The sequence below is a fragment of the Elaeis guineensis genome, chromosome 4 (genome assembly GCF_000442705.2).
Source record: "Elaeis guineensis isolate ETL-2024a chromosome 4, EG11, whole genome shotgun sequence".
Classification (NCBI taxonomy): domain Eukaryota; kingdom Viridiplantae; phylum Streptophyta; class Magnoliopsida; order Arecales; family Arecaceae; genus Elaeis; species Elaeis guineensis.
The window spans coordinates 123,028,611-123,053,368 of NC_025996.2; the positions used below are offsets into that span (position 1 = coordinate 123,028,611).

The following is a 24,758-nucleotide window of genomic DNA, read 5'->3' on the forward strand; positions in this document are numbered from 1 at the left end:
GCTTTTGGGGAAAATTCTTCATTTACCCTGTGAGGGATACACAAATATGGAACTCCCAGTTAAGGAGAAGGAAATAAATGTAATTCTAGGAAGAACCTTCTCGGGAAGCCTAAACAAATTAGAGGCCAAGATCCTTTCCATTGAGATGAGGCTACTACATCAAATGGTAACTAAGTTATTCTTCCCTAGAAGTGGTAGACATGATCTCCTCTCTGGTCGGGACATCTGCATTATGTATCATGTTATTACTCAAACCCCCCTGAACCTCTCGACATTGATGATTGAAGCTATGAGAGAGACCTTGAATAGGTTCAAGGCACATTTGCCTTTCGGTATGGCTCTCACTTTAGTATTCAGGAGGTTTGGAGTTAGCTTTGAGGGGGAGGCAGTAGCTAGGCTTTCTCACTCCGACACTATCAACTGTCATACTCTGCACCGCATGGGATTTTCCAAGACCGATGGTGGTTGGACAAAAGGTGCGGAAGAGAGAGCTGAGGATAGAGCAGAGGAGGAAGGACCATCATCACCTCTCCATGATCACAGGACTGTATCTCCAGACATTCAGTTTGTTTCTGACCATGAGGCTGGGCCGTCAGAGTCTACGAGGAGGCACACTTCAGTCCAGCAGCCGGACAGCAGAGCACATCCCTCAGAGATCAGATTGGCTGATGACCAGATAGAGATGATATCGCAGTGCGTAGCTTCTATACTATCTCGTCAGATGGGTACTTCAGCTTTTGCTCAGGGATCGACATCTCATGATGTATCTGATCAGACACTGATCCCCACATCTCCACTGTGTTCCAGATGATTTTTGATCAGTCAGTTCGCATCGAGCAGCTTAAGGGTTGTGTAGTGAGACTGACTGGCAGAGTATTTGACTTGCAGAGGCAAGTGCTTGCTCGGGCCCATCCACAGCCACATGGGGACATCACTGAGGTCTCAGACCTATCTACGGAGGCAGCTAGACTGCGAGGAGTCTTGGAGAGTGGCTTTGATTTTCTGAGAAGAGAGATCAGGGACTCTAGTGAGCATGCTTCCACTCGTTCACTGCACTGCTACAATCTGTTTCGAGAGCTTTAAACCTTCTGGATACCATCAGACTATCACTTGTAGCTCAGTCGTTTGCATCTCAGGCTTCAGGATCTTCTCACCCGTCCACGCGTGCTGGCACCTCTATCCGTGGCAGAGGTAGACGCGGTCGAGGTCGAGCTTGTGGACATGATCCTTCATCTCCTCACCCCATCTCGGATTCATCAGACTCCGATCCATCCAGTCATGATATCTACTAGATCCAGTGTAGTTAGTCTTTTCTTTAGTTTTTATCTAGGATCTATCTTGTAGGCCATGTAATGCAATGTTGACTGTTTGACTTTTGGATAGTTTCTATCCATATCTTTTGTACTCTAAGTCAACACTTATGTATTAAAATATCTTTGTACTCACTCATCTTTTGAATATATATATACACTTTGACTTTCAATGAATATCTCTGAATGTGATCAACTTGAATTACTTTTAAATTGTGAAATACTTGAATAGCAATATCTTTTCAATGACCAAATTGATATATCTTTTACGATTGCTATTTTGAGGGGAGTAAAACAATAAGCAATACAGAAACAAGCAATTAAAGAAGGAAAGAAGTAAAATTGATCCCATCAAAAGGAAGGAATAGAAAATATATTCAAAAAAAGAGGGAGTAGAGAATCTCAATTGATGCTGTCAAAAAGGGGAGTAGAGAATCAAGATTGATGAGATTGAGCAAAGCATAAGAGCAGTAAAGATTGAACATTAAGATTGAGATTGAGCAAAAATCCCAAAAAAAAAAAATCGAACTTGAGATTGAGCAATAAGAGCAATACAGATTGAACTATAAGCAAATTTCAAATTTATAACCAAATTTCAAATTTATAGCAAATTTCAAATCTGTCTTAAAACTGATTATGATGCATTTCGTTCCAATACTTAGCTATGATATTTAAGTGATGCATCTTTATAAATTTGAAATTCATGTTCAATGCTTTATATATGCTTTTGCTCAAGTGTTTTGTCATCATCAAAAAGAGGGAGATTGTTGCTCCTTGAATTGATTTTGATGATTACAAAGCATTTGAGGGGATTACTAATGATCTTGACTTGAAAAAAGACTTATTGCATTTCAGGGGCAAAATCATAATTTTATCAATACCTGATTCAGAAGCCTCAAGAGCAAGAACAAAAGACGTGCAGTCTACTGGAGAAAATTTCAACATTTTTGGAAGTATATTTTGCAAGAAAATCAGGTTTTTATTTTTGAGTCGACCTTATGAGTCGACTCATGGCTTAAAGAGCTGAACGGCACGCTGAAATTTTGACTGGCACTCTCTGTGAGTCGATCCTATGAGTCGACCCATTGGCATGAGTCGACCCTATGAGTCGACTTCTGCTGCTTTGCAGGCCAAAATTATAGAACAGTCATTTTCTGTTCTGTTCCACAGAAGTCGATCCTATGAGTCGACCCATGAGCATGAGTCGATCCAATTAGTCGACCCCTGTGATGGGAAAGTTTCGCAACGGCTAGTTTTTAACCCATTTCAATTGCATTTAATGCTCATTTAATATGCTCTAACGGTTCTATTTCAGCCCAGATTACTCTCCACCATTATTTGAAGTTATAAAAAGGACTAAAAGGAGGGAATCAAATAGATAGAGAACAAGAGAAGGATTTTAAAAGGGTTTTCAAGCATACATTTCAGTCCTAAGCAAGAGCCCACTTAAAGCATTCAAGAAGCTTTTAATTCAAGTTCACCAACTCCTCAAGTGCTCATTCAAGTCTTCAACCACCTTGAGAAATCAGAAAGAGCTTTCTTCTATTTGAGTAAAGTGTATTTAAAGCTTCATTCGCTCACTAAAGGAGCTTCATCTGTATTTTTGTGCAATTAATTGTAATACTCTTTTTGAGTTATTGTTTTGTTTTGGAAGGGTTCCAAAACGTGGAAAGGTTGATCCAAACCTTGAATCGGATTGTATTGGATTGGCTTGTACCCGAAAAATAAGTGTTCTAGCTTGGGATAGCTAGAGTCGGAGGTTCCGACGAGTGTATTCAAGTTGATTATAGTTTAGTGGATTGGAATTCCCAAGTAGGAGCTTGGGGAGTGGATTAGGTGCAAGGTTGGCATCGAACCACTATAAATCCTCTTCTTTGTGTTGTGCTTAATTGCTCTTCTTTAGAACTTCTTTATTCTCTTGCATTCTTGCATTCAACCATTAGCCTTGAATCAATTACACTTTCCTTACTTATCTTGCTATTGTTAAATAATCTTCATAAGTTGAAAGTTAAGTTTAAAATTTTTAGAAACTCAATTCACCCCCCTCTTGGGTTGCATAGCTGGGCAACATCTTTATTGAACTCCTATGTTGTGATGAAGTCCTTAGGACTATTTTAAATTGATAAAGGAGGATTTATCATTTAGTCCTTAAACGAGTTCACAATCAAATGATATGCTATTAATAAGACAGTAGCTATATCAAGTGTACGTCGTTGTGTGCCATATGGGTTGATTGTCCTCTTAATCAAGGAGTGTAAAGATACTGATATGGTATGTAGGTGAGACATAGGAGTACATCTCACTGAACGTGACTAATTCGAAGCACTCTGCTGTCAAGAGTTTTCCCGAAAGGATATGGGTATAAGTGTCCCTCCGATCTGAGATCATTACGGTGACTTGCAAGCAATTTACTGTGCTTTGGTATTGGACTATCTGAATTTCTAATTCAGTGATGGAAGATTTCTGGCACAGTCAACAAGTACTTGTGCACCATCAACAAGTACTTATGAAGTCGATGTGTAAGTCAAGATAGGATTGATCACCCCAAATCATTGGAAAGTATGCCTTAATGTGTTTCAATTTAGCAAAATTTGGCCAGAAGAGTCCTTGTGAGGAGTTACAGGATTAATTAGGTTGAGACACAATTAGGATGCACTGATCAAGAGTTGACAGTTAATTCTGAAGCATCCGAGCATCAAAAAGCAAAAGAATAATTATACGGTAACCATAGTCCATTAGGTTTTTGGATGTTGCTTGACACATTTGATGTATCCAAACATCGGATATCATTACTAGATGGTCACTTCGATTAATACAGAAATCTGTTCCTCTGCTATCGGCTTAGGTTCGAACTTATGAGGTCACACACATAAAAAGTACCTCCCTGATCACATGACTGATCGACGATTGATAATCGTTCGAGGGTAAAATCGTCAAAGTAATTGATGATCAATCCTGTGCAATAGTTACAATAAATTGATTCGCTGAGAGTTAGTGATATTTAGGAGGATTAGTCAACAATTAGATTGCTGATTAACTCAATTTGATTAAGTGTTAAAGTGTGGACTAAGTCTAATTGAATTAGCTTCAATTAGGTCAAATACGAGTAGGTTATAGGATGACCTAACCACTAAGAAATATTAAGTCCTAATTTGATTAGGACTTGAACCCAGTAATTCCTAATTGAGTTAGGATCAAATTAGATTGGGTTCAATTACTTCTAATCAGATAGGGTTTGATTGGATCAAACTTAATTTGAATTTGAAATCAACTTAAATTTTGAATTCAAGTTTGAATTCAAAATTCAAATGTTTGAACTCCCTTGCGCCACCTTCTCTTCTCTACGATATTTCTCATCGCACAAAGCTTGTTTGTGCGTGAGAAATCTCCAGCAAACACCCCATGTTGTCACCCATTAGTGATCGGGTGGAGATTAGTTAGTTTGAATTTAAATTAGATTTAAATTTAAACTCTAACTAAACCCTAATCCTATCTTATCTATTCCACCCACCGGCCACTTGTGAAGTGTTCCTTTTATGCGACAAAAGGGAGAAGCTCCCGGTGTATTTCCCATGCCATTTGCTCATGTTCGACTCTTCTTTGATCTAAGATTGGATGGGCATAAGGTTGCAAGAGTTTGAATTCAAAAATGTTTTGAATTTGAACTCAAAACAAACTTTTATCTAATCCTTATCTCTCTTGTTCGGCAAGCTTAAAAGTGCTTGTTTTTGGTGCGACAAATAACTCTACTATTCCATCGAGAGAAAAAGCAAGGAGAGAGAGGCTGAACCTGGTTTAGGGCTGTGAGGATCAGGGGTGGGTTGCCATCTCTTTGGCGTGTGATTAGAAGAAAACCGTCTCTTCTTTGGTGAGTGTTCAGCCTTGGTGCTGAATTGTATTTGGGAGAGAAGAAGATCCATATTAGATCTAAGTAATTTCCTGCTATTCCTCCATACTCCAGCAACCTCTGTTGATCTGTCTTCAACCTTGGAAGGGTCCAAGGTGATTCCAGAAGAAGATCAACTCAGATCAACCATCAAGAGTGATCTTCGCGAGCTAGCACTCTCAAGGACTGCAGATCGGATGAGGGCTTTGTGTGGATGATTCGTAGAGGTCGGATACGCTGTGCGACTGCGAGCAACCAATGAGGATCTCCAGATCCACGTCTATGATCGTAATGTTCGACTACCTGCACTCAGGTATAGGGTTCGAATCTCTTATAATAGTATATTAGATCTACTACTTTACAAGTTTTCATGCACATCATGCAGATTTTATTTGTTTAGATTTTTACATGCATATATACATGTTGTAGATCCATTTGTAGGGTGTTTAATGATATGATCATGTGCATGTATCTTAGATTAAAATGTTTAATCAGATTGTATTTCATCGTGAAAAATTTTAAAATGCATACATGAAACCCCTGTAGTTTTCCAACACCTTAGGGGGTCCTCTTGAGGTCTTTTTGTATGTGAAGGTTGGAAGACTGTTTTAGGCAGATTACGTGGCCGATTTAGGCATAATGTGGTGGAATTTCGATTGAAATTTTCGAGATTGAGTGGTTGCACTTGCCTTATCAGTTTCGAAACCATCACGGGTGTCTTTGAAATTTGAAATAAGAATACAAATTACGTTGGATCGGCTTCTTTCGTTGAGATTTTGGCATGGTCTGATGGAGAGGTGCCGAAGGGAAGAAGTGGTTGGAGTCATCTGCGTTCAGTAAGATAAGACCAATGAAGGCTGAAGTATGTCTGCAACTAAAGTCGGACGTCGGCCAATCCAAACATTCGATTCTCGGCAGATGCTAGACAGATGTCCGATGTCGGTTATCATGGAGGCTGGGATAGGCTTGATACCGAAGTTCGGATGAGCCCGAAGTTAGGATTGGCTAATCTCGAGTGTTCTGCTTAGGGGGTCTTTGGAATTAAGGATCATTAGGGGCTGAAGCTAGGATCGAGAGGTCCCGAGTTGTTCATTAGATGACTTCAGATGTTTCTTGTTTGATACAGGGGAAACATATTCTTTTGAGATCACACACTTCCATTCTTGATTGCGTTGTGACATCGAACTTGCCTATCATATTATTTGCCCTTTTGTTAATCCATGTCTTCATCCTAAGTGATAAATTTCTCCCCAACACATGCCCTCTACTCCCGAGTTTGGTGCTAACGAAAGAAGTATATGAGTTCAGATTTGCCGAAGACATACCATCTTTCCCATCAAAATGGCGCCTGTGGTTCTTGGACGAAACGAATGGTCATATTAACAAGTCATCATGATTGGGAGGCGGTTGGTGGAATTTGAAAAGCAGTTTGTCTTGTTTCCCACAAAATCATTAATAGGCGACTGACATCTCCTGCATGCCAACGGAACGTGCCAAGTGTCAGTCATCGGACGGTTGGAGAGGATTCGATATTCGAACGGTTTCGATCTTTTGCACCTATAAAAGGAGGTGGTATTTCTTGCCTTCTTCCTTCACGTTTCCAAACTCATCCAAACTTTTGCTTTTTCTGTTCTGGTTCTCTACTCTGCTCCAAGAGCTTTCCCGATCGCTAACGGCTCCTCTTTGGGTCGCCACCTTTGCTTCTCACGGAATCACGGTCCTCGTCTCCTGTGTCGTGTCGCTGCAGATTGGTCTTTTTCTTTTATTTCATTTTTCTTTTGTTTCTTAAGTCCGATCATCATTCTGCTTCATTTTTTTTTCCTTTGCATCTTCTAATGGCGGGTTACGGGAGTCTTAGCGAGAACTGATCTTCTGAATCATCTTCCTCTTCAGGAGAAGCTCTTGTCAGTGTGGACGAAGGGTGTGGTGTTGCGCCCCCTTTCATTTCTGATACAATCGGATCCAGATTGAGCACAAAGGACTTGAGCATCATCCATGCTCGATATGGGATCCCGGCCATTTTCGAGTTGGAGTCTTTTGGACCTAGTGGTAGAGTTGGCAGTCCTCCTCCGAATACGATCGACTTGTTTGAGGAGGCTTTTAAAGTCGGACTTAAGCTTCCTATCCATCCCTTCGTTGTTGAGCTCTTCCATTTTTTTGGTCTCTCTTTGTTCTATCATCCCGGACTCCTTCCATTTCATTATCAATTTTCTTGTTCTCTGTTCTAAAGCTGGAGTCTAATCTTCTCTCTTTTTCGATCCTTCTATACTGTAAAGAGATGTACCGATGATTGGTGGTACGTCTTTCCTCCAAGGGGATCTTTGCTTTGATAAGAGGAGCTCCTTCGGTGCATAATTGGAAGGATTAGTTCTTTTTTGTTTCGGATCCTTCTGTAGGAGAGTGGAGATTTCCACACTGGGATCGATCGAGCAATTCTACCTTCCGAATCCCGACGCTTGGAGATGAAGACCTAGAGTGCTCCACAACCTTAAGGAGATACAGAATTCCCCCGTTAAAGGAGTTGTTATTGGAGCAAGCTCTCTTCAATGCTGGCATCAATTTGACCGACCCCAGAGGCGAGGATTTCTCCAACAAAAGTATTAAGACTTTCAATGATGTTTGTCATCATATTGAATTAGAGGATGAACACATGAAAACTGCCAAATCAAGTGGGGATTCATATGTTATTGAATCCAGCTCGTGCAAAGCTACGGGTTTTAAGAGCAAGAGGAGACTTGGACCTTTCAAGAAAGGGAAGAAGGCCATCTCTAGCGGAAAGAGAAATCTACCTAATCACCATAAAAAGGTTGTATGCGATGAGAAATAGAAGAAGGATATGAGTAAGATCAATTGCTATAATTATACCAAGTTGAGATACTTCACTTGTGAGTGCACCGAGTCAAAGAAGATACAATCTCTCTCTTTGCATAACTTTAATTATGTTGCTAGCGTAGTTTTCTTGCTAAATCTTATCCTTTATGGATTGTAGACTAGTTTCCACCGACCATGTAGCCAGAAATCATGAAATATTCATGGAATATCACTGGATTTAAATGGAAATGAAGTGGATATATGTTGGGAACAACATAAAGGTTGAAGTCAAGGACGTTGGTACTTGTTAGTTGAATCTTCGATGTTTTTTATACCCCAAAAATTTGGCAAAATATCAATTGTGGTTCTTCTAGATTTAGGTTTCAATTTGAATTTTCATGTTAAGGATTTAGATTTATTTTATGGTGCTGAATATTTTCTGAATGGTTTTATTGTGTTGGATGTTGAACAATATGATGTTTTTGTTAATAGTTGCTTTTCTTTAAATGCATCTTCTTGTAGTAATGATGTAGATGCAAATGTTTGGTATGCGAGAGGACATATAGGTCAAGATAGAATGAACAGACCTGCAAGAGGTCTGTTGGGTTCAATTTTGAAAGTGGATCTATCTATATATGAAAATTGCTTAGCTAGAAAAGCAACAAAAAAATCATTCAGTGAGGAAACTAGAGCAGAATTCCTGTTGCAATTAATCTATTCTGATGTTTGTGGCCCAATGAATGTGAAGGCAAGACATGGAGCTTGGTATTTCATCATGTTCATTAATCATTTCACGCGATATGGTTACGTTTATATGATATCTCACACATGCAAAGCATGGATTGCTTCAGAAATATGTGAACCTAATTGAGAATTAGCTTGACAAACATGTCAAAGCTTTGAGAATGGATGGAGGGTGTAAATACTTAGTTGAACCATTTAAAGAATTTTGTAATGAAAAAGGCATATCCAGACAATTAATTATTCCTAAAATTCAAAAATGATGTTGCAGAAAGGAGGAACATGACAATCTTGGATATGATTAGATCAATAATGGTACAAGCTAATATGTCTATATCTTATTGGGATGATATATTATTGACCGCAACTTATATTCTAAACCATGTCCTATCAAAATCAGTTAATTCCACTCCTTATGAACTATGGTTTGGTAGAAGACTTGACCTAAGCAACTTACGACGTGGGGGTCACCTATTTATGTTCATGATCCATTTTACAAGTTGAAAAATTGGATCCAAAGGGAAAGAAGTGTATCTTTATAGGATACTCTGACAATCCAAGGGATATGTATTCCTTGAAAAATAAGTAGACAGAAGCATGGCTGAATTTGAATCAAGAGATGCTACATTCTTGGAAAGTGAATTTTCAAGCAGAGATGAGGTTGATAAAGATTTCAATTCTATGAAATAGAAGATCCTAATAAAAATAAAACCATTGAACAACCAAATAAGTAGTTGTCATGGTATTCTGAGCCAAGCGGGAGCAATCCACTTACTAATGAATTGATCTAAAAAAAACCTCAAATATGTAGAAGCAATCATCACAAGATACCTCATTGTCGTTTCAACATTGAGGATGAGGCTTTTATGATTGCTCCACAAGATGAAAGTGAGCTTAAAATAGTGGAAGAAGCTCTTTCATCCTTTACAAAAAAAAATGGAAGAAAGCAATGGAGGAAGAAATAGAGTCTATGAAAACCAACCATGTCTGGGACTTGGTTGATCTGCCACTAGGACATAAAGCTATTGGGAACAATGGGTTCTCAAGATTAAATGAAAGGCAAATGGATCTATTAAAAGATATTGGCACTTTTTTAGTGGCTAAATGTTACACTCAACAAGAGGGTGTTGATTACGAGGGAACTTTTTTTATTTGTAATGAGATTTTTATTTTACTTGATTCATCTAATCTGTACAATAGTCATACATTTAGATTTAGAATTATATCAAATGGATGTAAAGACTATATTTCTCAATAGAGAATTAGATGAAGAGATTTATATGGAACAATTGAAAAGTTTCGAGTCAATAGACCAAGAGCATAAGGTGTGCAAGCTTCAAAGATCCATATACGACTTGAAACAATTATCTAGATAGTGGAATTTAAGATTTTATTGCACTATAACATCTTATGAATTTGTAATGACCAATGAAGACCACTATGTGTATGTCAAACGATCTGAGAATAATTTTGTAATTCTATTTCTCTATATATGGATGATATTTTGCTAGCTAGAAATTCAATAAATTTTATCATCGCCATTAAAGAATGGTTGTCCTTCAATTATGAAATAAAGGACATGGGAGAGGTTGCATATGTGCTTAGAGTTAAGATCATAAGAAATCGATCAAAGAAATCCCGAGCCATATCTCAAGAACCATACATCAGGAAGGTTCTTGAACATTTCAATATGCAAGATTGCAATCCCATTGATACACCAGTAGCAAAGGGCAAGACCCTAAGTCAAATTATGTGCCCTAAGACTCCAAAAGAGCATGAACAAAATGAGAAAAGTCCCTCACTCAAGTGCTATTGGATGTCTTGTATATGCCATCGGTATCTTAGATGCTATGTCGTTGGCTTGGTCAGCCGTTTTCAATCAAATCTTGGATCAAAGTACTGGAAAGCAGTCAAAGAATTTTGAGATATCTACTAGGCACAACAGATTTTTGCTTATGTCACTAAGGGAAAGATTTGTGCTTGATTAGATATATTGATGCTGATTAGGGTAGAGACCTAGATGAGCACCAATCAACCTCAGGATACGTATTTTTGCTTAATAATGGTGCCATATCATGTAGTAAGAAGCAAACATGTATGACTTTGTCGACCATTGGAGGCTGAGTTTATAGCATGTGCTGTTGCCACATAAGAGCAATTTGGCTCAAAAGATTCTTACAATACTTAGAGATTGTCCCTAATGCATATAGACCCGTGACAATCTTTTGTGATTAGCCAAGCGGCAATTGCTTACACTAAAGACCCAAAGTATCATGGCAAATCCAAATACATAGACACTAAGTATAATTTTGTTAGAGATATTATGATGCAAAAAGTAGTTTCGCAGTATATTTCTATGCATCATAGGACTGCTGATCCTTTGACAAAACCAATTCCTAGAGATGTGTATTTGTCTCATGTGAAATCTCTAGGATTGTATAGACTGATGCACTACTGTATTTACAGACTGTTTAGTGATATTCATATATATTATGTTGTTTTCATTTATCTTGCAAATTTACTAGCACATACAAACATGAATTTTGAAAAGTATGTGGTCAAGCAAAAGATTGGCTTATTCATACAAACGATCTTCCCAAGCACTGGAAGAGTAGGCTAGGATGAGACATGATGTGCTCAATTACGAATAAGAGCAAAAGAAGCATGTAACATTATATATCGCCTTGACAAAGGTCAAGATGAGGTTTATGACAATAACAGAACGAACATGATACTCACTATCATGTTTGCCTGAGGAGAAATCAGATGCGAGAACTTGATTAGTCGCAGATGAAGCGAGCTATTAAAATCTTGGGCTAGTCATAAATAGTAAGACATTGTGATTGAGCTAAAATCCATATGGTTGTATATTTATATTTACAAACATGCATTCTTCTTTTGAAGGAGAAAACCACCACAACATGTGTTCGTATCATGTGTTTGAGACAACCGATAAGGAAGGCGAGTGAGCATATTAATAAACATGGAATCCCCGCCTCCTCACGATATAAGTTCTTTGAGGCTATGTGTACATTAACTGGCCTCACATTACATGAGACTTTTGACTATATTGTAAAATGATGTGTGAATGTTTGCTATTTTAGCGTGCTACATAAAGTCATGTATGATTCGACTTTCGAGGCATGTCTAAGAAAGCGGTTCACACGAAATTCAGCAATATGAGTACGATTGAAAGAGTATTTTTGATTACATCTTTACAAGTGTTCACTGACCGGCCAATTATATTTACTTCTAGGAAGTTTGAACATAATTGTAGATACATGGTGAGAATGGAAAGTCAAGTATAGTTTTTGAGGGATAAGTATACTTGGATTGATATTACAAACTAAGCCTAAGGCACTGTGAGACACGTATTTGTTTCACCAAAGTATTTACCTTGTGGGATTTAAAGCTACTGTATTATCCCTAGCAGGTGCATGGTTTGAGCTTCCCAATATAGGTGTGCTCGCCAATTGCACGAACCCTTTTCCTATTTGAATTGTTTCTTGTGATAATGTAGAGAGTTGTGCTTTAGGATATGCATGGACAGCAAGAAGCCTATTACGTGCAAGAGAGATGTTGGAAATGTATGTTTCCATACAATTCATCCATGATGGACTTATTAAAATAAAATAATAATCATAAAAGAAAAAGTTTAATTTTTTGGATAACTCTTACTATTTGAATAAAAGTGGGTAGTTATTTCTTATCCTATTGTAACCGCAAAAAATAGTTATCTCCTGCAAAGATATAAAATAGAATATCTCTTATCCAAGAATGTATAAGGTACAGTAAACATAGCACAAAATTTTTTGCCTCTCAAATTATCTTTGCAACACATCAAGGAGTAAGTGGATTTGGATTGTGGACAAAGATGTTTTTTATTCATGATTTACATAGGACTATGAGCATATTGGTTAATTGGTGATTCACTCTACACAGTTCCTTGGGATAACTTTTTTGTACTTGAATATTTGGAATTTATGAATTTTGAGAATTATAATTTTAAAAAAATATTTTAAATTATTTTATTTATTCGAAAACTCCTTCAGCTTCTATAGTAGATTTGGAAATAAATTATTGTTTCTTGCTTCTGCAAGTTCACAAAATTCCCTCTAGTAAAGATATAATATCTTAAGGTAGACCTCTCATAAGGGTGACCTAGATTATTTAGCATCAAAACAAAAGTACACAATTTCACTTTGGGTCCATAAATATCACCATTTGTTGGAGCACCTTCGAGGCCTCGAGTACCTTTATGTATGTATCTATATATGGATAAATTTGTTACTTGTGTGGAAGTTCAAAGCATTTCTTTTGAAAGTTCAAAACTAATGTTACATCTAGTTTAACATAGTTAAACAGAAGCTTCTTAATTAGCATTCTACATGCCATAGAATCATTTAACAGATTTATAGAATATATTACAAGTTGTGTTTGAATTATTAGAGTATTTATTAATTGTTTTGTGAGCATACCAATCTTTGTGAGAATATTTAATATTTATTTTGTTTACTGTAGACATATTCCCATCTTAGATCTAGAGACTTCGATCTTCAAAAAACTGTTGTCCAAATGCTTACAAAGTTGCTATGTTTTCATCTTAATTCCTTCTTTACCTCTACTTTTGATAAAGATGTCATCTATAAACATGACTACAATTGATGTTTTAAATCCCGACAGGATAGGGGTGCCTTGGCTATCCTCTCTCGCTCTTATGAGAAAACTAGACCAAGATGGTGGTGAGATTCCAAAACCCATCCAGGAGGAGAAGAAGAAGAAAGAGAAAATAAAGAAAGGAAAGAGAAAAGAAGAAGAGAAAAAAAAAAAAAGAAAAGAAGGCAAGGAAAAGAAAAAGGAAAGAAAGAAGAAGAAAAAGGAAGGAAAAAGAAAGAAAAGGAAGGCAAGAAGGAAGAAGGGAAAGAAAGAAAAAGACAAAGAAAGAAAAGAATAAAGAAGAGAAGGAAAGGAAAGAAGCAAGAAGGGAAAGAAAGAAAGAAGAAAAAGGAAAGAAAGAAACGAAAGGAAAGAAGGGGAGAGAGATATAGAGAACCTAATAGGATGCTCAACTAAGAGAGCCATTGGGATAGGATAGGATAGTTGAGCATTCCAGTCCATGGAGAAACATAGATATTCATATTGCATGGGATTTAGAACCTTGACCACAATAATCACAACTTGCCTAAAAAAATGGACCAACTCACAATGATAATTGAATAAGTATAACCAAACTTGTAAAATTAAGTTACGAACTATGCTTGAAATCATGGTATTCCGTACCAGTCCGAACAGGTTGGTGCACCCCATATCGTACCAAACCAATGGAGAACAAGTCCGGTTCAGGCCGGATTTTTGAAAAATGATCTGAACCAGACCGAACCAGTTGGTTCGGTACGATATCGGCCCGAATCATCCGATACCGGAAGGTTTGATCCAGTTCGGTACTGTTTGGAGTCGGTATGATCCGATTTTCTTTTTTTTTGTGCCGTTGGATGAAATTTTTTTTGATTATTTTTATTATCGGTATGGTACGGTACAATCCGATATGGTACGGTATGGTACCATACCGAACGGCAACCGGCACGGGTTCTGATACCGAGTCCACAAATCTTGTTTGAAACCATGACTTTACATTTAATTAACTCCCCTCTATTAATAAGCCCAAGTAGTTTTTGCATATATTCTTATGAATCACCATGATGAATTCCATTTTCCATGTCTAGGTAGAACAATGGGCTGTGCAAGAGAAACATTGTTGGTGCTTGTGATGAAAGGGGAAAGAAGAATGAGATGGTGGATAAGAAGAGAGAAAGGGAGAGAGAGAGAGAGAGAGACAATGTGATAACATGCGGGCTCATGTTTAAGAATGTTGGTTTTGCTCTTGGTTAGGTTGACATTTGTCAAACCTCAAGTTTAACAATACTTTTGTACACCAAGTGTTAGAACTCATGTCCAGCCCTAGTGCATCTAGGCTTGGGTCCAATTCATAAATGGGCTCTAGATTCTTGATTGCAGTATGAACTCCTAAGCGTTATACAAATTCTAATCTCAGGCTTTCTTGCACCAAACCTTGTAAGCTTTTGGGCTAGACCCAAGTTCTTTAACAAACACGTGGTGGTGGTGGTGGTGGTGTTTTTGCCTATGAATATCCTTTCAAGACTGATAAATATTGTCATCTTCCACACCTCTAAAGGTCTGCAAATATTCATTGATGCTCTTAGAACCCTATTTGAACAGAAGGTTTCTGGATATAGCATAAAAATATTGCTATAGTCATTTTGATAAAATATGTGTTACTCACAGCTTTCTTACCTATATTATATATAGATAATTTTAAAATCAGGGAGTATTCCTTTTTGATTCCACCTGCCACTTTTTATGCCAAGAATACCCCTCCCATTTATCTGAAAAAATATATTAATTATCCCACTAACACACCGACGTAACTACCACATACTCTTCCTCTTTCTTTTCCATATAAATCAAACCCCATTCATAAAACTCTCAAATAGACTAGACTCCATTTCTTTCTCTAATTCAACTCTATATAGATTGGACCATGGTTCGCCGTACCAGACCGAACCGCCCGGTACGGGGCGTACCGAGCCGGACCGGTCCCTTATCGGTCCGGTTCGGGCCTGTTTTTCGAAAAAGGAACCCGAACCGCACCGAACCGCCCGGTTCGGTGCAGTTCGGGCCCATACCGCCCGAATCGGACAGTACGGCTCGATTCTGGACCGGTTCAGGGTGAACCGAACCGTACCGCCCATGGAAAAGGGGGAGGGGGGAAGATGGGGGCCTTTTCACGTGGTTGGGGGAGGGAGGGGAGAGAGAAATGGGTGTGGCCCACTTCACATGGGGGGAGGGCCTGGTGCTTTAATAAGCACCAGGCCTTCGGTGTTCTTTGAGAGTTCTCAAAGAACACCCATGACCGTAGGCAACTTAATCATTGAGACCTCCAAAATATTAGAAAAGAAGACAATTTCGTGAAATTGGAGGAGTGATTTGAGAAGAGGCTGATCTTTGACCGGAGGTAAGATAATCTGTTATTTTGTTAGTAAATATTTTTTTTTATTTTTGTTGTTAGAAATAGGATAAAAATGAGGTAAAATAAAAATAGGAGAAAATCATGCCAAAATCTTATGATTTTGGTATGATTTAATTATATGTGATAGATCTTTGGAAGATCTACACGATGACACCAAAATTATTAATTTTTATTAATTATATTTTTTAAAATATTTTTAAATATTTATTTATTTAAAAATAAAAAAAATAAATTTTAGAAAAAAAATAGAGTTTGGGAATCATGTTTAGAATGATTCAAGCTACTTAAATCTAATTTAATTTTTTTTTCAAATATTTAAAATTAAAAAAATATTTTTTTAATTATTTAAATAAAAAAGTTAATTATAAAATAAAAAATATATAAAAATAGTGTTATATTTTAGTTAATTTAAAAATATTATTTGAAGCATATAACATATTTATTTTGAATTTATAAGTTTTAAAATAATTATTAAAATTATTTTAAAATTATATATAATTATTTTAATTATCATTAAACTATCGTATTTTGTTATACTTGCATATATTTTAATTATATATATATACTGTGGACGATCTTGCACGTGGAGTAGGGTTCATGGATGTATCTGGATCATCCTCGCATTATGGATCCTATTATCCATAGCCACCTTATGATCCATATGCATATGGTGCATCCGAGGCATCATCTTCTAGTGGTTACTATCCTATGCAGCCTGGAGCATCTTAGGATCAGATTTTGCTACTGGCATATTTGGATGGGCTCCTCCACAACTGTACCATCATCTCGAGGATACTTCTCAGAGTCAGAATTTTAGCGAAAGGTCTGAGATGTCTTACAATCCAAGAGGATGCCTTATGGGATGATGAATATTCGAGAGTACGGTGCAGCTTGGCTAAAGGTTGGACTGATATCCCTTCAGACTATGTTGATGATCCAGACATCTACGACATCACAGACAGTCGACAAGAAATTAAATGCAGAGTACATCTTAAGGTTCGTATATCAGTTATTGCGCTTTGTACTTAAATATTTAGATACATTTTAATACGTATTTTATATATTTTTTCTTTAGTTTTAAGATGACATAGTTGAAATATAATGTAAATAAATATATGTTTAAAATTTTGGATCAAGAGTCTTTGTACCACAACCTAACTCCAAATTGAACCCAAATATGTCAATAATATGCAATATAATGCCATATTGAAGTTGTATTTATCAATTATTAACTTCAAAAATCTAAAAAAAAATTAAAAATTAAAAAAAATATTATGTACCGGTACCGGACCGATAGCCTAGGCATACTGTGTCGATACGGTACGGTACCTGTACGTACCGTTCGGGACCGGCATGCCGTCCGGTACGGTACAGCGAACCTTGGATTGGACTCTTTGATTCGACTCCTAAACAAATTAAACTTTATGACTCTCTTTTCCTTCACTTATCCAGCATGCATTGCACGTGCTGGTTTTCTAGTTAATGTTTTAAGTATATGTTCGATACTTGTACCAGTCAAGTATTGGGTCAATATGGCACCAACATCTTCCTAAAACAGTGCATCGCACTGTACCAACCGAAACCGGTAAACTAAAAATGACCTTTTGTTTTATTCACTTCTTTTATTGTTTCATATGTATAACGTTTTCTATTTTCATTAATCTTTTAGGACTAGGCCTTATAACATATAAAAACCTTAAAACATAGGGTCCTATGGGTTTCAACATGGAATGACCTGAAAAAAAATAAAGAAAATAACAATAAAAAAAGACCTATCAATCATAACATGGATAAAAAAAGTTATAAACACTTTTAGAAAGCAAGTAATCATCCATCTTGCTTCTAGTTTCGTATGGAGTGTTTATGGGACTCATAGGTGTCTGAATCATGTTTGCAGTCAGCACCTTAGATCAGATGCCAACGTGGATACCATCCCACACTTTAACTGTGAATACTATGGCTAATAATGTCCCCGATAGCTCCCCTGATAGCAACATACTATTACTGTAAAATGTACCCTCCATATGGACCATTGAGGACTGTATTCTCCAGAATATGATGATTAGGAGTACGGATATATTGGTTTGGGGCCACAATTTCCACTTTAATTGTCCAACTAGCAGACATATCTAGCATACAAGGAACTAGTTAGATTCAAACACATCCAAAAAAACCAACTCAACGTGCAACATCATCAGTATCATCGGATGATCATGTGCTTGGACAATCCTATATCCCCTCTAAACCATTCATTGTCCCACATCATCATTTGATTGATCATGTCTATGCCCACTGCTATCTTGATCCCATGTGGCATAATCAAAGCCTCCTAACTAGTGAACAGACTGAGACTCTATGGCTCACCACCGTTCCACCATAGCCTCCAACCCTGTAATTGATTGATTGTCATTATCATCATTGCTAGTACGGATATATGATGATTAGGAGTACGGATATATTGGTTTGGGGCCACAATTTCCACTTTAATTGTCCAACTAGCAGACATATCTAGCATACAAGGAACCTAGTTAGATTCGAACACATCCAAAAAAACCAACTCAACGTACAACATCATCAGTATCATCGATGATCATGTGCTTGGACAATCCTATATCCCCTCTAAACCATTCATTGTCCCACATCATCATTTGATTGATCATGTCTATGCCCACTGCTGTCTTGATCCCATGTGGCATAATCAAAGCCTCCTAACTAGTGAACAGACTGAGACTCTATGGCTCACCACCGTTCCACCATAGCCTCCAACCCTGTAATTGATTGATTGTCATTATCATCATTGCTAGTATTAGATGATCTTGGCTGGCTGACATTGAAGGCTTAGGAGTCTTACCTGCATTTTCTTAGATATGTAAATTATTAACTACCTTTAAATCAACCCACTGACTTTGTGTCCTTTAAGCTTCTATTTGGTTGTCCCTTCAGTTGGATGTTTAGGACTTCTAGACCTTAGCCCCAATGCAGTGATTGCCCTTGGTTGGGCCAACTAGACCCAGCACACCAATTGCCTCCAGTTGGGCTTCCCTTCATCATCCTTGGTCCTCGAGGCCCATGTTTTATAGCCACAACCTCCTCTCATCATCTTGCTATCATACCACTTGTTAGATCTTCCAATGGGTGATAAACTAGTCCATTTTTGCCTGCCCCTACTCCTACAAAAATGATGGCATGGTCTCTTTTAGCCACTAATTGAAACCAAGATAACATGTTCTCCTTTAGCCACTAATTGACATCCATCCCTGCTAGCTCTACTAAAAATTCAGCTAGTCTAGGAGGATCGCTCAGCCCATCCAATTCTAGGTTGCCCCAGTCGTCCCATCTTGGAGCTAAATTACTATTGAATTTGAATCCTTTTAAAGAAAAAACAAAGTCTTTATGAAATGGATCTTCATACTTCTAATATGGATCCTGAGTGATGAATTTGAATTTCAACTTCAGGTGGAGCACATAGATCAGATTCCTTAACCTTCACTATGCAAGGCCAGTGCTTTATTTGCTATTGACAAGAGCCATTGTGAACCAGTTCCACTTGAAACCACTAGAGAAGATAGTATAGGAGAGGATCTAGACTAGATTAATCTAGATGGCCAGCCGTCAGCAAGGAAAACAGATATCGGTCTCACAGTCAAAATCAATATTGGAAGCTAGTTTCGAACAATAGCTCTTGGTTCAGCAAAACTCCCTATGGCTTCCTTAAATGCTTCGTCTACAAAACACTAACAAAAAATGAAGTTAAGGTCATCTAACCCACAATCAAGATTGCAAGATCTGGGTTAAAAAATATGAACCTGAACCAGATTGGATCACTGGATTGCAATCAGGAAAGATCATAGGATCCAATGTTTAGATTGTGATATCTGAATCATGACTTGTTCAATCCACAAATCATCCATCCACTGAAGGGGTGGTGCTCGCACATGAGAACAGGGCATCGTCTCTATTTCATGCATGAACAGTGACGTCCTTCTCTTTTTTGCACAAAGGAAACAATGACCACCCCTATTTCTTTATATTGTTCAATAAAAAGATATTTTATTGTCTCACATCTCACTATATGCCCTTTAAACACTAATTAAACATTATCAGGGTTCATGTCTTGTTCTCCAAGGAGGAAAGAAAAAAAAGATTCTGGGGCATTTGGAGGGGGCAAAAGATAGCTCTGAATTCAGGGCTTTTCGATCTGAATCTGAGAGCTATTCTTCCCATGTAGTTTTATATCAAGGGAGAACCAAAGGCACGTTCTTGTTGAAAGATTTGGCTTCAGATAAACCTCTGATCAACATAACCATATGAGTCTTCTAAGTTCTAATCATTATTTTTTTAGTAGTTTATTTTATCTAGTTATCCTTTCTTGTGTTTTGTAATACAATATTTTTGTTTGTCTTGGACGTAGTTCTTTCTTGTGATTTGTAGGTGTAGATTGAGTAGACTTTAGATCCTAATTTTCATAGCTATGGGACTTTTGAATCTAATGTTTAATTGTGTACAATTGTACATAGCATTTTGGATGACAAATGTTATACTAGTTTTTTCAGTTTGTCTTTTTTATACATATTTTTACATTTTTAGGCAAAAATGAAAAAAAAAATCTTATAATTCACAATCCAATCCAACTCTCCCTTCTACAATTTACGATCCAATCCTGATCTTAACAACATGGTTAACAAAATTAATGGCATCCTACAATGGGGTTGATCAACTAGAATTTCCATTTTCTACACTTTAAATTGCCTCATTTATATGAAGCATGATGATGCCCACACTAGGTTGGAGCCTATACACCACATTTCTTAACAAATAAAGGAGGTTATCATCAAAGCCTATTGCACCTTGGTACTAGAGGTGCAAACGAGTTGAGCTGCTTGCGAGCTACTCGAGCTCGACTTGACTCACTTATTATTGAGCTTGAATAGCAAAATACTAGGCTCGAAAGCTCGCGAGGCTACTCGAATTTATATATATATATTTAATAATATTATTTTTATTTATAATATATATATTAATATATATATATATTATTAGTAGATTAAAGCTTGATTTCGAGCTCAAACTCAAGCTCAAATATAACTCAATTAATATTCAAGTCGAGTCGATCTATTTTTCATCAAACTGAGCTCGAGCTTGGGATATTAAGGATTGATCGATCTTGAACCAAGTTTCGAGTCCGAGTATTTTGAGTCGAGTCGAGCTCGAGCTTCTAACTACTTCACTTGGCTAGGCTCGATTGTACCAAAGGATTCAGGTCCCGACGGGATGTCCCGCGGGACATCGGGGCGGGGTACCATCCTATATATCGGGACAGGACCGTCCCACTAGTATCCCAACATCCCAGTCAGGATGTCTTGGGACATCTTTTGTCCCAAGTGTCGGGACGAGACGGGACGGCGGTGCATCCCGTTCCATAGAAAAATCAAGATAGCACGTCCAATAGGATTTAAAACCTTGATTGCACCCCTAATTGGTACTGGTATATAGGTTTGATGTAATATGCTATAAAAGTATGACTCAGATCAGCAAACACCTCATGACCTTATTCAATAAAATTTAAGAGTCGGAATTCAATTTGTATTATAATTTACCTACCACATTAAAGAACTGCCTTATCTGGCTGTCTCATCTCTCCTTAATGATCTACAAGTATCAGTTCATAAATTTTAATAGATTGTAGCACAATCTTCTTGATTTCCACCTTTGTTGCTTCCATTACATGGAACAAGCAATGATTTAAGTATAGCCCAGATAGGGTCATCCTGCACGTTCCATCCCATTCTTTTGAGATGGGCATGGGATGAATGCAGGACACTAAATCCCTCACACATGAAGCACCACACCTATCTTGTGATAGTTTCCTAGGATAGGGGTGAAACGAGTGATCCGCTTTCCCATCTTGTTGATTTGGGAGACTAGAAGCTATCAGTTTATGAAGGAAACTGCAAGAAAAAACATGTCCCCTGCTCTGCTCGACCCTCATGTGATACCCTTTTTCTAAGTAATGTGGGACCAGGTCCCACACCTGATGGCCTTGGGTCCCCCGATCCTTAGGCAAAACTAGGGAAGTGTGCTCCATTGACCACATGCAATGTTGCTAATTGCTTTTTTTAATGTGGGATCAGGTCCCAAACTTGATGTGGATTGTCTCCTGATAAACACTTAATTTAAGTCATTTAAAGTAGAAAATCATATTTAATTTATTTTATTTATTAAGAATTTGATGCTTCTTTTTATGTTTTACAGGAAAGATGATCGCCGATACAAAGAGTCCGATTCATAGATCAAAAAGACTCAAGTTTGAAGAAATTTGGACTTAAAATAAAATTAAAATAAAAGAAAGACACATCCGGTATTATAGAAAATGAAGATACTATGCAAGGAATCCAAAAGGATATAGATGTCATTGTAAAGAAACAAAAGTTTCTTTTTGGTATGTGAAAAGGTTGGTTCACGTTGATTTTCTCTGGGCGGTTTCACATGAATTCAAAGGCTCTGGGCGGTTTCACGTGAATTCAAAACAAAAGAAAGTGGACGCGGGACGGGCGCTGACGCGGGACGCGGACGCGGGCAGGACGCGGCACGGGTGAGCGTGGATGCGGGCGGGACGGACGCAAGCAGGCGCGCACCGCAGACACAGGGGCGAGCAAATTAAAGGAAAAAATTTTTATTTGAAAATATCTCAAGTGGAAAAATTTGTATTTTTTTTTGTCCCACATCGGAAAACCATGTAAAACTCCTCCCTCCTAATACCTATAAAAAGGCTTTTGTACTCCCATTAGAAGGGGAGCCCAGAAATTCTTCTAGAGCCTTGCATAGAGGAATAGAAAGGGACTACTTCATGAGCAGCTAGGCTAGCAGTCTCGGGAGTGGAGAAGAAATTTTGTAACGACACAGAGATGGTTTATTGTTCTAAACTTTCCTGTATTTCTTTATATGCGATAAAGATTATGCTTTTTATTTAAATTGTCATGAGTTCTTTATTTGCTCCCTTTTATATGCTTTTATTTATGCTTTCTTGTTAGATTAATATTAGGAACAACTTTTACTTTCCGGAGACGCGCCGTGATCTACGGATACGGGACGTGCCGAGGAAAGAAGAGTTGTTTATCTAGTACTTTCCAGAGACGTGCCGTGATCTACGGGTACGGAGCGTGCCGAAGAAAGACAGATATTTTTCCTAAGATTAATCACATTCATTTAATTAAAAAAAAAAAGAGATACAACTCTGCTAGTGCAAAGTAATTCAAAACTCCCGAGCTCTTTATTTTCTAATTACCTCAATTTTAAGATAATTTATTTTCTAAATCAAAAACAACATTTTTTTCTTTTATCTTGCAATCTCAACTTAGCCCAAGATCCCTGAGGATACGATCTCGACTCATCCTACCTACGTAGTGAGTAGAGTTATTTTTGGTGCTATCAACGACTACGCATCAAATTTTGGCGCCGTTGCCGGGGATCTTGGTACGGTTGAATTAAAAAATTGAAAAAAAAAAATTTTAAAAAAAATGCTTTTCAATTTTTATTTCTCGCTCTAATTTTTTTTTCCAGTGCTTTCTAGCTAGATAATCTTATTTGCATAATTACCTTGCATAACTAATTTACTACTTTTTAATCTTAGAAATTTTTCTGCTTAGAATAATTTGCTACTTTTTATAGCCTAGTGATTTATTGCTTTTTAGACTTAATCACTTAAATTTATTTTCTTGCAAAACTAAAAAAAATAAAAAAAAAATATATATAAAAAGATAAAACTATAAATTAAAAAAAAAAAAAAGCCACTGACATTTCATAACACTTAACTAAAATAGTGTAATCTCAAATATAAAAATTTCTAACCTGATTGGACACTTTGTTTCTTTGCATTGCATCTCCATAATTAATCTTAAGGGCAATAACCCATTAACCAGATAAGGTGGGGATTTGATCACCCTTCCTTGGCCCACAAATCACTCCCTTGCATTTGCATAACCTAGATCTTAATTTAAAATCAACTAGACGTCAGCCCTAGGAATTTCGAGCTCAATAGGATAAGAAAGCTCTAGAGTTGAACCGAGTGTGGATTGGTTAATTGCTCGGTGTCTAAGGCAAATGGTTAAAGAAAGTGGTTTTCAATTGGTTCCGTTGACTGACCTGGCCAACTCAGTTGGTGTCTAAGGAAAGCAACGAGCAGGGAACCTCCCACATCTTACGCTTACCTGGCCGAGTCAGTTAGTCAGTCTTGAGCTTGGAGTGCTCAAAGGCGGTCTTGAAAGTTAGGAGCTGTCTAGATCTAAGTTAACCTTAGGATAGAGAGTCTATGATTGTTTAAGTTGATTGCAATTAACATCTAAACATTAATTAATTTCTCCTTTTTCATAGATTTAAGATTCTTAGGTTCTTCTCTTTAGATTTTCTTCATTCTTTTCTCACTTTATTATAAAAATATATATTATAAAAAGAAAAATTTTCTGTGTTTGCTCTACAGTATAATTGTAAGGTGTATGCTTGGCCGTAGATCGTTACGATCAGAAATCCAATCTTTTGATCCAGAAATAGAAAGAACCTTTAGAGCCAACAGACATAAAAATATGGACCGAAATCAGGAAAATGATCCACCCAAGCAATTGAAGGAGTACTTTACTCCTTCCACATATACCTACTCTCCTTGTATTCAAGTGCCCCCTGTGGAGGCCACTCAATATGAAATTAAGTCCAGTATAATCCAAATGTTACCTTCATTTTATGGACTTAGTAATGAGGACCCTTATAAACATCTTGAAGAATTTCTTGAGATATGCTCAACTGTCAAAATTCACAACTTCTCCGATGATGCTCTTAGGTTAAAATTATTCCCTTTTTCACTTAAGGACAAAGCCAAATACTGGCTACATACTTTGGATTCCATGACTATATCAACCTGGGACCAGCTGCAAGGAGAGTTTCTCAAGAAATATTTTCCCATAGGAAAAAC

At 37.3% G+C, this 24,758-nt stretch overlaps 1 long non-coding RNA gene across 1 annotated transcript in view; it reads right to left on the reverse strand.

Moving 5' to 3' along the window:
- Positions 1-24,758, reverse strand: part of LOC105042720 (uncharacterized) — a 63,813-nt gene that overhangs the window by 22,061 nt on the left and 16,994 nt on the right. The window lies entirely within an intron of this gene.